Genomic DNA, 12,798 nt, shown 5'->3' with positions numbered 1-12,798 from the left:
AGATCCTCAAACACAAAATAAGCAACCACAAATATTAATATACAAAAGCTGAAATGAAAACCCCAAGAAGTAAGATTGCCTGCAGTATAACACCAGAGGAAAAAACATCCATTTCTTCCTATGCAAAATACCAAGATATTAGCTATGCACATTTCCCAAAACTGACAGAAAAATGAAAAACTTCCCTTAGAAGAATGAACAGGATATACTCCCTTATAATACCACCTTCTGCACACCAAAAGGAGACCTAAGGCAGTTTACAACAAGAATATCATGCAATAATAAGAATATCTTATCCAAAAATGCATCAGCTGAAAATCCAACAAAATACCATCTTTATTACAAAAGTGCATCCATCCTCTACTACAAAAGAAAACAAAACAGGAAAAACCTCAGGTTTAGCCACCAGGCCAAAACCTCTTACTAGAAATCATATGAACCAGCACCAGAACCTGGGAACTATTCTTCTTGTTCTCCCTTTAACCTGTAATTTAATTGTACTGTTATCACTATTATGTACATTTTTCACAAACATTGCTTTTACTTTAAACATGTTATATATTACTTTGGCAAGTCATATACATACTTATTTATTTCTTTTTGCTGGCAGTGACTTTTATTATACATACTGTCATATCAGTCAAGTTTCCTGAATCAAAATCTCTCTCAAACTTTGACCCTTGTCCCCAGCAGTCTCTGTCTCCAAGTCCCTCCTCCCCATGATGAGAGCACGAGAGACAACCTGGTGGGAAGGACCAGGGTTACATTTGAGAGACTTCTGGGGCAGATAAGGCCATGAGGCTGAAAGTTTCGTCCCCCTATATACCCTCCCATCCCAAGCAGTCTCACTTTCACACCCCAGGCTCCCACCCTATCCCCAGCAGTCTCTCTTATCCCCCCCCCCACCCCCCCCCCGACATCATCACAATCAGTCTCACTCTCACTCTCACTCCCCAGTCCCCAACCTCCTCTCTCCCCAGCAGTTTGACACTTCCCCCAGCCCCCATCTCTGTCTACAGCAGTCTCACCTTTCCCACCCCGACTCCTCTTCATCTTCAGCAGTCTCACTATTCCCTCCCAGACCTCTCTTCCTCCCCAAGGGTCTCACTATTCCTTCCTTCATCCCCAGCAGTCTCACACTCACCCTTCCCCCACTTCATCCCCAGCAGTCTCACATGCACACTTGCTCCCCCACGAAACCCCTCTTCATCTCTAGCATCTCACACCCACCCTCCTCTCCTTCCTCCCCAGCAGTCTCACACTCACCCTCCCCTCCTTCCTCCCCAGCAGTCTCACACTCACCCTCCCCTCCTTCCTCCCCAGCAGTCTCGCACTCACCCTCCCCTCCTTCCTCCCCAGCAGTCTCGCACTCACCCTCCCCTCCTTCCTCCCCAGCAGTCTCGCACTCACCCTCCCCTCCTTCCTCCCCAGCAGTCTCACACTCACCCTCCCCTCCTTCCTCCCCAGCAGTCTTGCACTCACCCTCCCCTCCTTCCTCCCCAGCAGTCTCGCACTCACCCTCCCCTCCTTCCTCCCCAGCAGTCTCGCACTCACCCTCCCCTCCTTCCTCCCCAGCAGTCTCGCACTCACCTCCCCTCCTTCCTCCCCAGCAGTCTCGCACTCACCCTCCCCTCCTTCCTCCCCAGCAGTCTCGCACTCACCCTCCCCTCCTTCCTCCCCAGCAGTCTTGCACTCACCCTCCCTCCTTCCTCCCCAGCAGTCTCACACTCACCCTCCCCTCCTTCCTCCCCAGCAGTCTTGCACTCACCCTCCCCTCCTTCCTCCCCAGCAGTCTCGCACTCACCCTCCCCTCCTTCCTCCCCAGCAAGTCTCGCACTCACCCTCCCCTCCTTCCTCCCCAGCAGTCTCACACTCACCTCCCCTCCTTCCTCCCCAGCAGTCTCGCACTCACCCTCCCCTCCTTCCTACCCAGCAGTCTTGCACTCACCCTCCCCTCCTTCCTCCCCAGCAGTCTCACACTCACCCTCCCCTCCTTCCTCCCCAGCAGTCTCGCACTCACCCTCCCCTCCTTCCTCCCCAGCAGTCCACCTTCCTCCCATCATTCCACTCACCCCCCCCTCCTTCCTCCCCAGCAGTCTCACACTCACCCTCCCCTCCTTCCTCCCCAGCAGTCTCGCACTCACCCTCCCCTCCTTCCTCCCCAGCAGTCTCGCACTCACCCTCCCCTCCTTCCTCCCCAGCAGTCTCACACTCACCCTCCCCTCCTTCCTCCCCAGCAGTCTCGCACTCACCCTCCCCTCCTTCCTCCCCAGCAGTCTCACACTCACCTCCCCTCCTTCCTCCCCAGCAGTCTCGCACTCACCCTCCCCTCCTTCCTCCCCAGCAGTCTTGCACTCACCCTCCCCTCCTTCCTCCCCAGCAGTCTCACACTCACCCTCCCCTCCTTCCTCCCCAGCAGTCTCGCACTCACCCTCCCCTCCTTCCTCCCCAGCAGTCTCACACTCACCCTCCCCTCCTTCCTCCCCAGCAGTCTTGCACTCACCTCCCCTCCTTCCTCCCCAGCAGTCTCGCACTCACCCTCCCCTCCTTCCTCCCCAGCAGTCTTGCACTCACAGGGGAAGGCAGTGTAAGCTGTGGCCAGTGATTGGATGTGGTGGCAGTGTCTCTGTTCGGGCTCTGGCAGTTTTTGGGCCTGTGATATTCCTCTGCCTGCCATTTCTTTTTGCTGGCAGTGACTTTTATTAATTTTGTGTGCATTTCTGCTTCTCTCCCGATTGATGACTGGGTCAATTTCTAATTTTGGGTGACCAGTGCAGAGCTGGGGGGGGTGTGGTTTCTGGTTGTTCCTCCAGAAGTCTTGGCAGCTGCTGCTGAGCTTTTTTTCCTGCTGCGAATGCTGGCGCTGATATTTCCTGCCCACCTCCGCTGACTCCTCTTATTCTTCGGGAATCCTGCCACTGCTGAAATTCTCCCCACTGCTGCAGACTCCACTGCATCAAACAGCATTATCTTTGCACTGTGAACTGCAGCAAGAAACCGACTGCAGTTAGTCCTGTCGTGATGCTGCCTGCTGACTGTGGCCACTCCCTGGCTTCTTCTCTTTGGCCCTGGGTGGTTGCTGGCCACTTACTTTTGGCCCCAAAGCAAAACTTTCCTGTATCTACAAAATAATTGAGTGGGACTGAGTAAAAAGTAGGTGTGCCAAGGCCCACCCGTACCTACGCCACTAATCCCAATAGAGACATCTGGGGCACTCCACTTTTTCATTTGAAAATCTGACAATTTAGTCCTATGCTCTGTTTCCTGTCTTTGATCCAGTTACCAATCTACAATTGGGGACTGCTCCAGATCCCATGACCTCTCTGTTTACTGAGGGGCCTTTCATGAGGGACTTTGTCAAATGTCTTCTGAAAATTCAAATACACTGCATCAAACAGCTCACCTTTGCATGTTTGTTTACACCCTCAAACAAATCTAGTAAGTTGGTAAGGCAAGGCTTCCCTTTACAAAAATCATGTGATCGTCCCACATTTTAAACCATGTCTGTGGTCACTATTCTTGTTTTTAAGAATAGTTACAACTATTTTGCTGACACTGCTATCAGGCTCACCAGACTTTTTAGTTGCCTAGTTCACCCCTGGAGCCCATTTTAAAAATCAGATTGACCACCCTCTAGACTTCTGGTACAATGGCTGTATTTTTTTTAAACTCTTCTTTTTCAGTTGATAAGCAGGCTTTATTAGCCATGATCTGTGGATAACGGCATCCAGCGGCACCGAATAGGCTTGTTTCTCTAAGATACTGGAACTTTGAGCTCTACTGAGCATTCATTCATGGGCTTTGCTTCAGAGGTCTCCTCAGTCTTTTTTTTTTTGTCTGAGCTTTGCATGGATGGTTACTTCCTGTTTTTTTTTCTCTCTATTCTATTTTATTACCTCTCTATTTATTTTAGAATGTTCTCTGTTTCCAGCACCCCAACAGCACTTTGCAGTGGTACCTCAAAAAATAAAGAATGGAGAACTTTTTTTCTTCATACTATTCTTCCAGGAAAATTCCAGAATCTGCTGAAGCCATATCATCCAAGCAAGCCATCAGCGTTTTTGAGTCCTATGTCTGTGCACAAATAATGTCCATAATGGATGGTCATGACCAATGTAAATCTATTTTTTTTTTCAATTTAAATTTTGTGTTAAGCACAAAGACCAATGTATATCTGCCTCACTCCGGACCATGTTGAGCCTAACTGCTAGGCCTGTGGCAGGATGTCGCTGTGCTTTCAGTCCCGGGCAACCAAAATTGCTAGCCTCCAATTGAGGAGTAAAAGTAAATCCTCCTCTTGTAGCTGGACCTCATCTGTTTCTCCTACCAGCTGCTGAGGCAAGACATCGAAGGCCTCTGTCTCCTTCCATTGGGTTGACCCAGACTGAGACACCAGACATGCATCTGTGCCAAAGCACCAGCATTCAGCTGAACCGGTACATGCATCAAAAAAGCATAGAAGCTGAGACTCTGTGGCACAATTGACGCAATAGGCACTGGAGTCAGTGAAAAAGAAAAAGGCTTCAGCCCTTCTGGTGCATCAGAGCGCTTGATGCATAAGTCGTTGGAGCATGCAGCACATGGTGCCATAATGCATAATGGGACAGACACCTAGGAACGGCTGACATTGGCTGCATTGAAACATATGTAGAAACTCTTGATGCATTCAATATTGGAAGACACATCTGTGCTGCCAATGGATTCTACTGGTACTCCACATCCCCACAATCCATTTATTCTGCATCTTCATCTTGGCATTCTGTACACTCTTAGTGCCCTACAAAGTCACCAGTCTGCACATAATGCCAGCTAAACGCTATGCTCATGACATCTCGCGTGTCGCAATCCCCATGCACCTCTGTAGTTGCCCTGGGGGGTTCCATGCCTGATTACTTTCTTCGTACGCCACCTCCAGTAACAGAGTCCTTACCACTGTCCACATTTTTGTCTCAGGAATTAAGATTGGAACTCCAGATCTGATCTGTTCAATTATTCCTCTCTCATCAAATCTGCTACTCATCTTGGAGTGAGACCCCATACTGGTGTTGGAAGAAGATGTTCCTCCACCAGCGCCAGCACAAAGCAATGGAGCAGATAACAGATATTGTTGCTTCTTTCCCTGCAGAACTGCCGTCGCCTTAGAACATAAGAGATTACCATACTGGGTCAGACTAAGAGTCCCATCAAGACTAGCATCCTGTTTCCAACAGCGTCCAATCCAGATTACAAGTACCTGGCAAGTACCCAAACAGAAAATAAATCTCATACTACTAATGCTGGTAGTGGCTATTCCCTAAGTCAATTTGTTTAATAGTTAATAGACTTATCTAGGAATTTGTCCAAACCTCCTTTAAACCCATCTATGCTAACTGCCTTAACCACATCCTCCCTCCAGCAATGAATTCCAGAACTTAATTGTGCATTGAGTGAAGAAGAATTTTCTCCAATTAATGTGATACTAACTTCATGGAGTGACCACTAGTCCTTGAATTATCTAAAGAGTAGATAACCGATCCACATTTACCTGTTCTAGTCATCTTGTGAGATTTTATAGACCTCTATCATATCTCCCCTGAGCCATCTCTTCAAGCTGAACAGCCCTAACTTCTCTAACCTTTTCTCATAGGGAAGCTATTCCATCCCTTTTATCACTTTGGTCATTCTTCTCTGTACCTATTCCAGTGCAGCTGTATCCACCAATGTTATCTGAGCATGTCTTGTCTCTACTGCTGCAATGAGTTCTGCCCAGTGCTCCACCTATGTGATGCCCTCGTCTTCTGAGGCGGTGGGATCATCAAGTTTGAACGTACAACTTCTGCCTTTGTCATCACCAAACTGCGATGTCCACCTGCCTTGCCATCCTCTTGCTTGTGGTCAAGTGCTCCTTCACCAGGGGAGTCCCCAGGGAGTTCTACTTGCATGGCATCTGATCCTCCACCAACTCTGCCAGATCACACTTTGCTGCCAGAAGACCTCACTTACTTGAAGCTTGTGGAGGAAATGGGCTTGGCACTGAATGTTGATGTTCTTAAAGACCCTGAACTGAGAACAGAGGTGTTATGGACTTACTCAAAATACTCAACTTAACTTTGGAATCAACAGCTTGGCCTATTCATTCTGTTTTAGACACCATCCAGATGCACATGTGGGAAACTCCCAGTTCAGGCATCACAGCTGTGCAGAAAAAATCTCCCAGGTACTGTGTGGTTCAGCTCCCTCATCAGTTAGTCATGATGGAGTTGGCTCTCAAGAAAGTGAAAAAGACCCAACTTCATTCCAGTTCTCCACCTGGCAAGGATTATTACTTGCTAGACAACTTTGGGAAGGAGGTTATCCAAGGGACTATGCTAATGGCTAGAATTATTCAGCATCAATTCTATATGGTGCAATTTTTCCACAACTGTAACCATCATCTGGTCCAACTCTGGTGAGCCTTTCTCATTATCACCTCTATTTGTCTTAGAAGAGGTTGTATTATCTCTGGTGCTCAGCATATGAGTCTTTTGACACAGGTGTACAAACGGCAGCTTTGATTAGTGCATGCCACATGGCATTGTTGAGAGCAAGTAGTATCCTGGAGGATGTCCACAAGAAATTGGATGACTTATCATGGCTCAGGGAAAATCTCTTCAGGAGGACATGTTAAGAGAAATTGTATCTTGAATGAAAGAACAGAATGTGGCGGTGCAGTCCTTGTCTACGTCAACAGTCGCATTTCCATACCCAGAAATCGTACTTCTCTTACAAGCATCCCTATTACCTGAGACGTTCTTACCATCAATATTGGCTGCTGCTTTTGCAGCACCATCTTTCTTCTGTTTGTGGCTGCCAGAGACAACACCAACAGAAGGCTCTTCTACAGACACAAATGAAGCTGGGAGAGGATTTTTTATCGCAACACCTCCTCCCCCTGTACTTCCATTAGGGGGCAAAATTCAATCCTTTATCCACTCTTGGTGCCAAATAACAGATGACCAGTGAGTCCTAAGAATTGTCCACAATGACTACGCTTACATTTTTCCCGACTCCCATCTAGTCCACATCTGTGTTCCCTTGTCTCATCCATCACGCCGTCCCCAGCTTTGCCAAGAGGTCCAGTATCTACTGGAGCAACAAGCAATTCAGGAAGTTCCTCTAATTCACTGCATCCGAGGGTTTTACTCGTGATACTTTCTAATCCTCAAGAAGTTGGGGGGGGGGGGGGGTGGACTTTGACTGATTATGGACCTGAGGAATCTGAACAAGTCTCAGAAACAAAAGTTGAAAACGAGCTTGATGAGACCATCTTACCATTCATTCAGTAAGGAGATTGTAGGTGCTCCTTGGATTCACACATCCTCATATACCCCTCCTTTTGGTGTTACCTATCCTTCAAAGTAGAATCCAGGTATTACCAGTACAAGATACTTCCCTTTGGAATCTCAGCTTCTCCCACCCACCCAAGTCTTTATGAAATTCCTTGCAATGGTGGTAGCCTACATGTGACAACAGGACATTCATATTTTCGTATATATGGATGACTGGGTCATCATACCTCCATTGAGGGACTTCAGAATAGAGACCCTTTAGACACTGGGTTTTCTGATCAATGTGCAAAATTGGTCCTGGTTCCGTCTTTGTCTTCAATTCATCGAAGCCTTAATCAGTTCTGTGCAAGAGAGAGCATTTCTCAACTGGCCAAGAATCTTCTACCACAGACAAAATTCAGATGCTGCTGGGTCACATAGTTGTGGTGATCCATGTGGAACCACTCACTCGCTTATACATGTGCGCATTTGGCTCTTTGAACTCAGTGGAAACAACTATGCAGTCTCTATGTCCATCTGGATCACACCAGAGTTGCAACAAGAAATCTGGTGGATGAAACTGCCAATTCTCTTGAGAGTATCACTCCATCTTTATTTATTTATTTAATAGCTTTTATATACCGACGTACGTTGGGAACATCTCGTCTGTGTACAAAGAACAAAAATTAGCAACAGGCTTTACAGGGAACAAGGAACTGAATCAAAAAGTAATCTTAGGAAACAAAAGAACTAGAGGAAAATTGGGGGGGGGGGGCAAGGGAGAGGGGGCGGGGGAGGGGAGGGCTGAGGGAGGGAGGAGATGTGAGGAGCATGGGAGGGGGAGCAGAGTTAGAATATATTTATCATATATTTATCTTCATCCTTAACAAGTGATATTAGCAATAGATGCTTCCAACATAGGCTGGAGTTCTCACACCTGTTACTTCAAAACTCAGGGCCTTTTGTCCCCTCAGAAATGTCCTTTTCAGATCAACCTTCTCGAACTGAAGGCCACAAAAATGTCATAGGGATGTTCACGCTTACTGTGAGGAATAAGTATCCTGATACAAACGGACAATCAAGTTGCTATGTTCTGTGTGAACAAACAAGGCATAAAAAGGGTTCCTGGTTCTATGTCAGGAGCCCCTCCTCCTTTGGTAATGAGCAATAGACCATGATACAATGCTACAAGCTACTTACCTTCGGGAGTGGACAACACTTTGGAAGACCAGTGGAGCAGAATTTTCCAACCACATGAATGGTCACTTCAACAGTCCATAGCCAACAGACTATTCCACCTATGGGGCCAACCATCAATCAACCTGTTTATGACAAATCACAACCGAAAACTAGTTTGTTTGCTCCATTCTATCTAGTGCTCACTGTGTAGTGCAGGATGCATTTCTGTTGTACTTGGGAATAGACCTTGGGTACACTTTTCCAGCATTGCCACTTATTGTGAGATGGTGCAGAAACTTATGAGGGACTATGCGACTAAGATCGTTGTAGCCCTGGCATGTCCGAGACATGTATGGTATGCTTATCTTGTACCGCTCTCATCATGTTCTCCAATACATCTCGGAGATGACCCTTGCTTCCCGTCTTAAGAGGAGGGTCTCTTTTTTTTTTTTTTTTTTTTTTTTCATCTAGCACTTTAGTCTCTCTCATCCTCACTGCATGGATATTAAAAGCATGATCTTAGCCTTTTCTAAGCAGGTGGGACAATATCATCCTCTCTGCTAGGAAGCCTTCAACAAAACACAACTACACATTTGCATTCATATGGTGTTAGTCTTATAAACTTACAAGCCCCAACATTTATTGACTTATCTCCATTTTCAGTACACGTTCATCTGATGCCCTACTACGTTTTCTGTATGCGTACATCTCAGTGCTATTGCAGAGTATCATTCCTTTCTGGATATAATGCAGCTGTATCAACCCATCTCTTGTTTCCAGATTCATGAAAGGCCTGATGCAGTTTAAATCTCCAGTTAGCAAACATCTCATACCATGAGATCTCAATATAGAATTCACATATTTAATGCAGCCTCCTTTTGAGCCATTAGATTCTATGACTCTAAGGTACCTCATCTGGAAGGTGGTTTTCCTAGTCACAATTACATCAGCACGCACAATGAGAACTCCAAGCACTGGTGCATTACCCCTTTGTACTTGCAGTTTTTTCATAAGATGATGCTTTGCATACACCCAGAGTTTCTTCCTAAAGTGGTATCCACTTTTCACATCAACCAATCCATTGTACTTCCCCTTTTCTTCCCATGTCATCATGCTCATGAGGGGAAAAAGTGCTACATATACTAGACTGCAAAAGAACTCCCGCTTACTATAAAAGAGTAACTCGATTCCATAGACTGACTTCTCGGCTGTTTGATTGTATGATCCGAATAGACTTGGGATTGTTCCAAATATACTTTGCCTAACTGGATTTTGGACTGCATCCAGCACTGCTACACTGCTGCAGGACTCAACCTCTCTAACCCAGTTAAGGATCTTCAGGTTCGCGCCATGGCTTCCTGCATTGCGCATTTGAAGGAAATCCCTCTAGAGAATATTTTTGCAAAGTTGGCTGTATGGGCATACTTTCACTTCCCACTGCTGTCTCAACAGTCAAGTATATTCAGATAAAGCAGTGGGTTGAGCAGTTCTGTAACATGTACTCCTGTGATGATCTCCTCTCCACAGTGGAGTCCTGGTTGCTTCCCTGGTGGACACCACTACAAATGTCAGCTCGGCTTTCCTCACAGATCATGACTAATTCAGCCTGCTTACTGAAAGAAAAATCAAGTTTGCGTGCTGATTATGAATTAGCCATGAGATGCCCACCCTCCTCCTTGGAGAGAAGACTATACTCAATTTAGCTTTGACGTGGACTGAAAAGGCTTCAGAGGCAATGCCTGTATGGGAACTCCTGTACATGCTTAGTAGAACTCAAAACTCTACTAGCTTGGAGAGACAAATCAGTCTGCTGCCGCTGAATGACGTCACCCACAGATCATGGCTAATGCATCCTGTAATCTAAGGAAAATACCCTTTACGGTAAGCAAGCTTGCTTTATTGAATTTTCCATAATAACCATTAGGTTACAAATGCTACTGGAAAAGAACATCCATAAACCCCCTCCCCACAACACCTCTCAATAAGTCTGTAACTTCAAGGTGAGTGTGTCAATGCTAAACAGAACATCACTGCTTCATACATTAAATAATAGACTCCCCAGTTGAGGAGCTAGAGCAAAGATGTAATCATTCCAAACTGCTAAAAAAAGTCAAAATTTTTGCTGTCAAGTCAAAAGTTTAATAATGCGCAGCTTCCACTGAAGAACAGTAGGCCTCTCAAAACCAGTCCAACAAACCAAGATAGGTTTGTTTTTTTTTGTGCAATTAAAAATGCTTTCCTCAGGAATACTCTTCATTTTTTGTATTCCAGGATGTATGTGTCGAAGATATCAAATAAACATTCTCGTAAGGACAGCGGGAGCAGACACGAGGTAATGGCTCCAAGATATGACAGTAATTCAGACCAAAAAGTTGCAACTTGAGGCCACTCCAGAAGTTATGTAAATAAGAGCCACTAGTTAAGGCACATTTTATACACATCGGTAGAAGCGAGTTGTGCCTTCATGCTTGAGGCATATACATATGCCTTAATTTATACTGTTTCTTAGTATCATGTTTTCCTTTGTATCCTTAATTTGTTCAAAACTGGACTATAATTCAGAATGTTAACTGATCCTCTGTATTGTGAAGCCACGTATCCCAATAAAGTCTGATAAGACTTACTGTCTCTAACATTGTGGAGTACTTTAGTGAAAGAGACAAAAAAAACTTCCTTTGTCGAATATCAGAATATATGACCTCAAAAGGGCATGGGCACTTTTGCCTCTCTTTGAATAACATAAGCTCAATGAAGCATCTTACTTAAAAATAAAAATATTTCAATGCGTTATATATGATAAAAATTTGTTCTACTGATTGCATATAACAATTATGTTCTTGTAAATGTTTTGAAATTCATAAATAAAAAAATTAAATAAATAAAAATAAAAATCTTTGTTGGATAATGCAAATCTGGTGACCAAGTCTTGAAATGTTCTCATAATGTGTGTCTTTTTTCATAAAATGGTGAGGATGATGAAGTCTCGCTGCCCTCCAATTGTTAAATATTGTTGTATTCAAATCTGGAATAAATAACTTATTACTACACTGACAAATTCATCAGATAGCATTCTTGTTAAGCTTTATACAGATCAACTACCAGATATCATCACAACATTTTAACAGACTCCGGCAGATTACTGTCTGTCACATGAAGAATATTTTTCAAACATTAAGGGTCAGTTCAGTCTTGCAAATATTCAGGAGGTGAATAAGCAGAAGAATCATACAGTCATTCATTTATAAGAGCCAACATGCAAGCTAAATTATAGATCTGTAAAAATTGGTTGTCTATATCTCCATCGCTGGAAGACCTCACCACTCGTGCTTTGTGCTTCCCCAAAAGAAAAGCCCTCAGTATCATCTGATAAATTTCTCTCAGATCCTTCTTATAAAGCCAAATAGGCAGCATTTGCAATCCATAAAACCATCTATGCAATTCCATCATCTTAAAAAGATATATCTTGCCCATTAAGGACAAAACTAAGGAAATCTAGTTTGATAATAGAGACTCTAAATTTCTTATCAGAGGTTTAACATTGTAGTCATATATCTGTGCCACATCAGTTGAGATATGAATGCCCAAATATCTAATTTCTTACTCCACCCATCTGAGTGAAAAGACCCCCTTCCTAGGCTGTCTTCACAGAACCCAAGACATCTAGATTTCTCTAGGTTTATTTTAAGGACCGAGAAACTGCCAAAATGCTTCTGACAGTGCATTATAAGTTGTAGTGAAAGCAGTGGTGTAGTCAAAAGCAGCAATATTAAATTCACTGTCTACCCATTCCATACCCCAAATAGTGGGAAACTGCTCTATTTTCCATAATAAGGGATCCATAGATAAAATATAGAGTACAGAAAACACCAAATTCCAAACTATCAAGCAATGACCTTGCAGACTTCTTTAATGAAAAAATCAAAAACCTCAGAAACAACAACACACAAGTCACAAAAATACTAATCAACCAAACATCAAGTTGGCCCAACTTTGACCCATCATCATCACTGGAAGTCCAAAAAATCATCAAAAAAATGAATCCAGCCAAGCACCCCATCGACAGCATACCAATACAAACAATCAAAGCAATTGAACCATCAATAACCAAAACATTAACAGAAATTGTAAACCTATCACTCACCGAAGGAATCTACCCCGACTGCCTAAAATCAGCAATTATCAAACCCATCCTTAAAAAGTCCAACCTAGATCTGGAAAACCTGCTAAACTACAGGCCAATATCAAATTTACCATTCATTGCCAAAATCATTGAAAAAATCGTCCAATCACAACTCAGTGACCACCTAGAAATGAACAACATTCTTCATCCCAT

General features: G+C 44.4%; 1 long non-coding RNA gene across 1 annotated transcript in view; it reads left to right on the top strand.

Annotated features, from left to right (window-relative positions):
- LOC115094070 overlaps window positions 1-11,089 on the top strand; it is a 56,566-nt gene extending 45,477 nt beyond the window's left edge. Inside the window, exon 3 of the long non-coding RNA XR_003857492.1 lies at window positions 10,737-11,089. This is a non-coding gene — a long non-coding RNA (uncharacterized LOC115094070). The remainder of the gene's footprint in view (window positions 1-10,736) is intronic.
- Window positions 11,090-12,798: the final 1,709 nt, after the last annotated feature.

This window comes from Rhinatrema bivittatum, chromosome 6 (genome assembly GCF_901001135.1).
Source record: "Rhinatrema bivittatum chromosome 6, aRhiBiv1.1, whole genome shotgun sequence".
Lineage (NCBI taxonomy): Eukaryota > Metazoa > Chordata > Amphibia > Gymnophiona > Rhinatrematidae > Rhinatrema > Rhinatrema bivittatum.
Note: the sequence above shows the minus strand (reverse complement) of the source record. Positions and strands in the feature narration are given on the sequence as shown.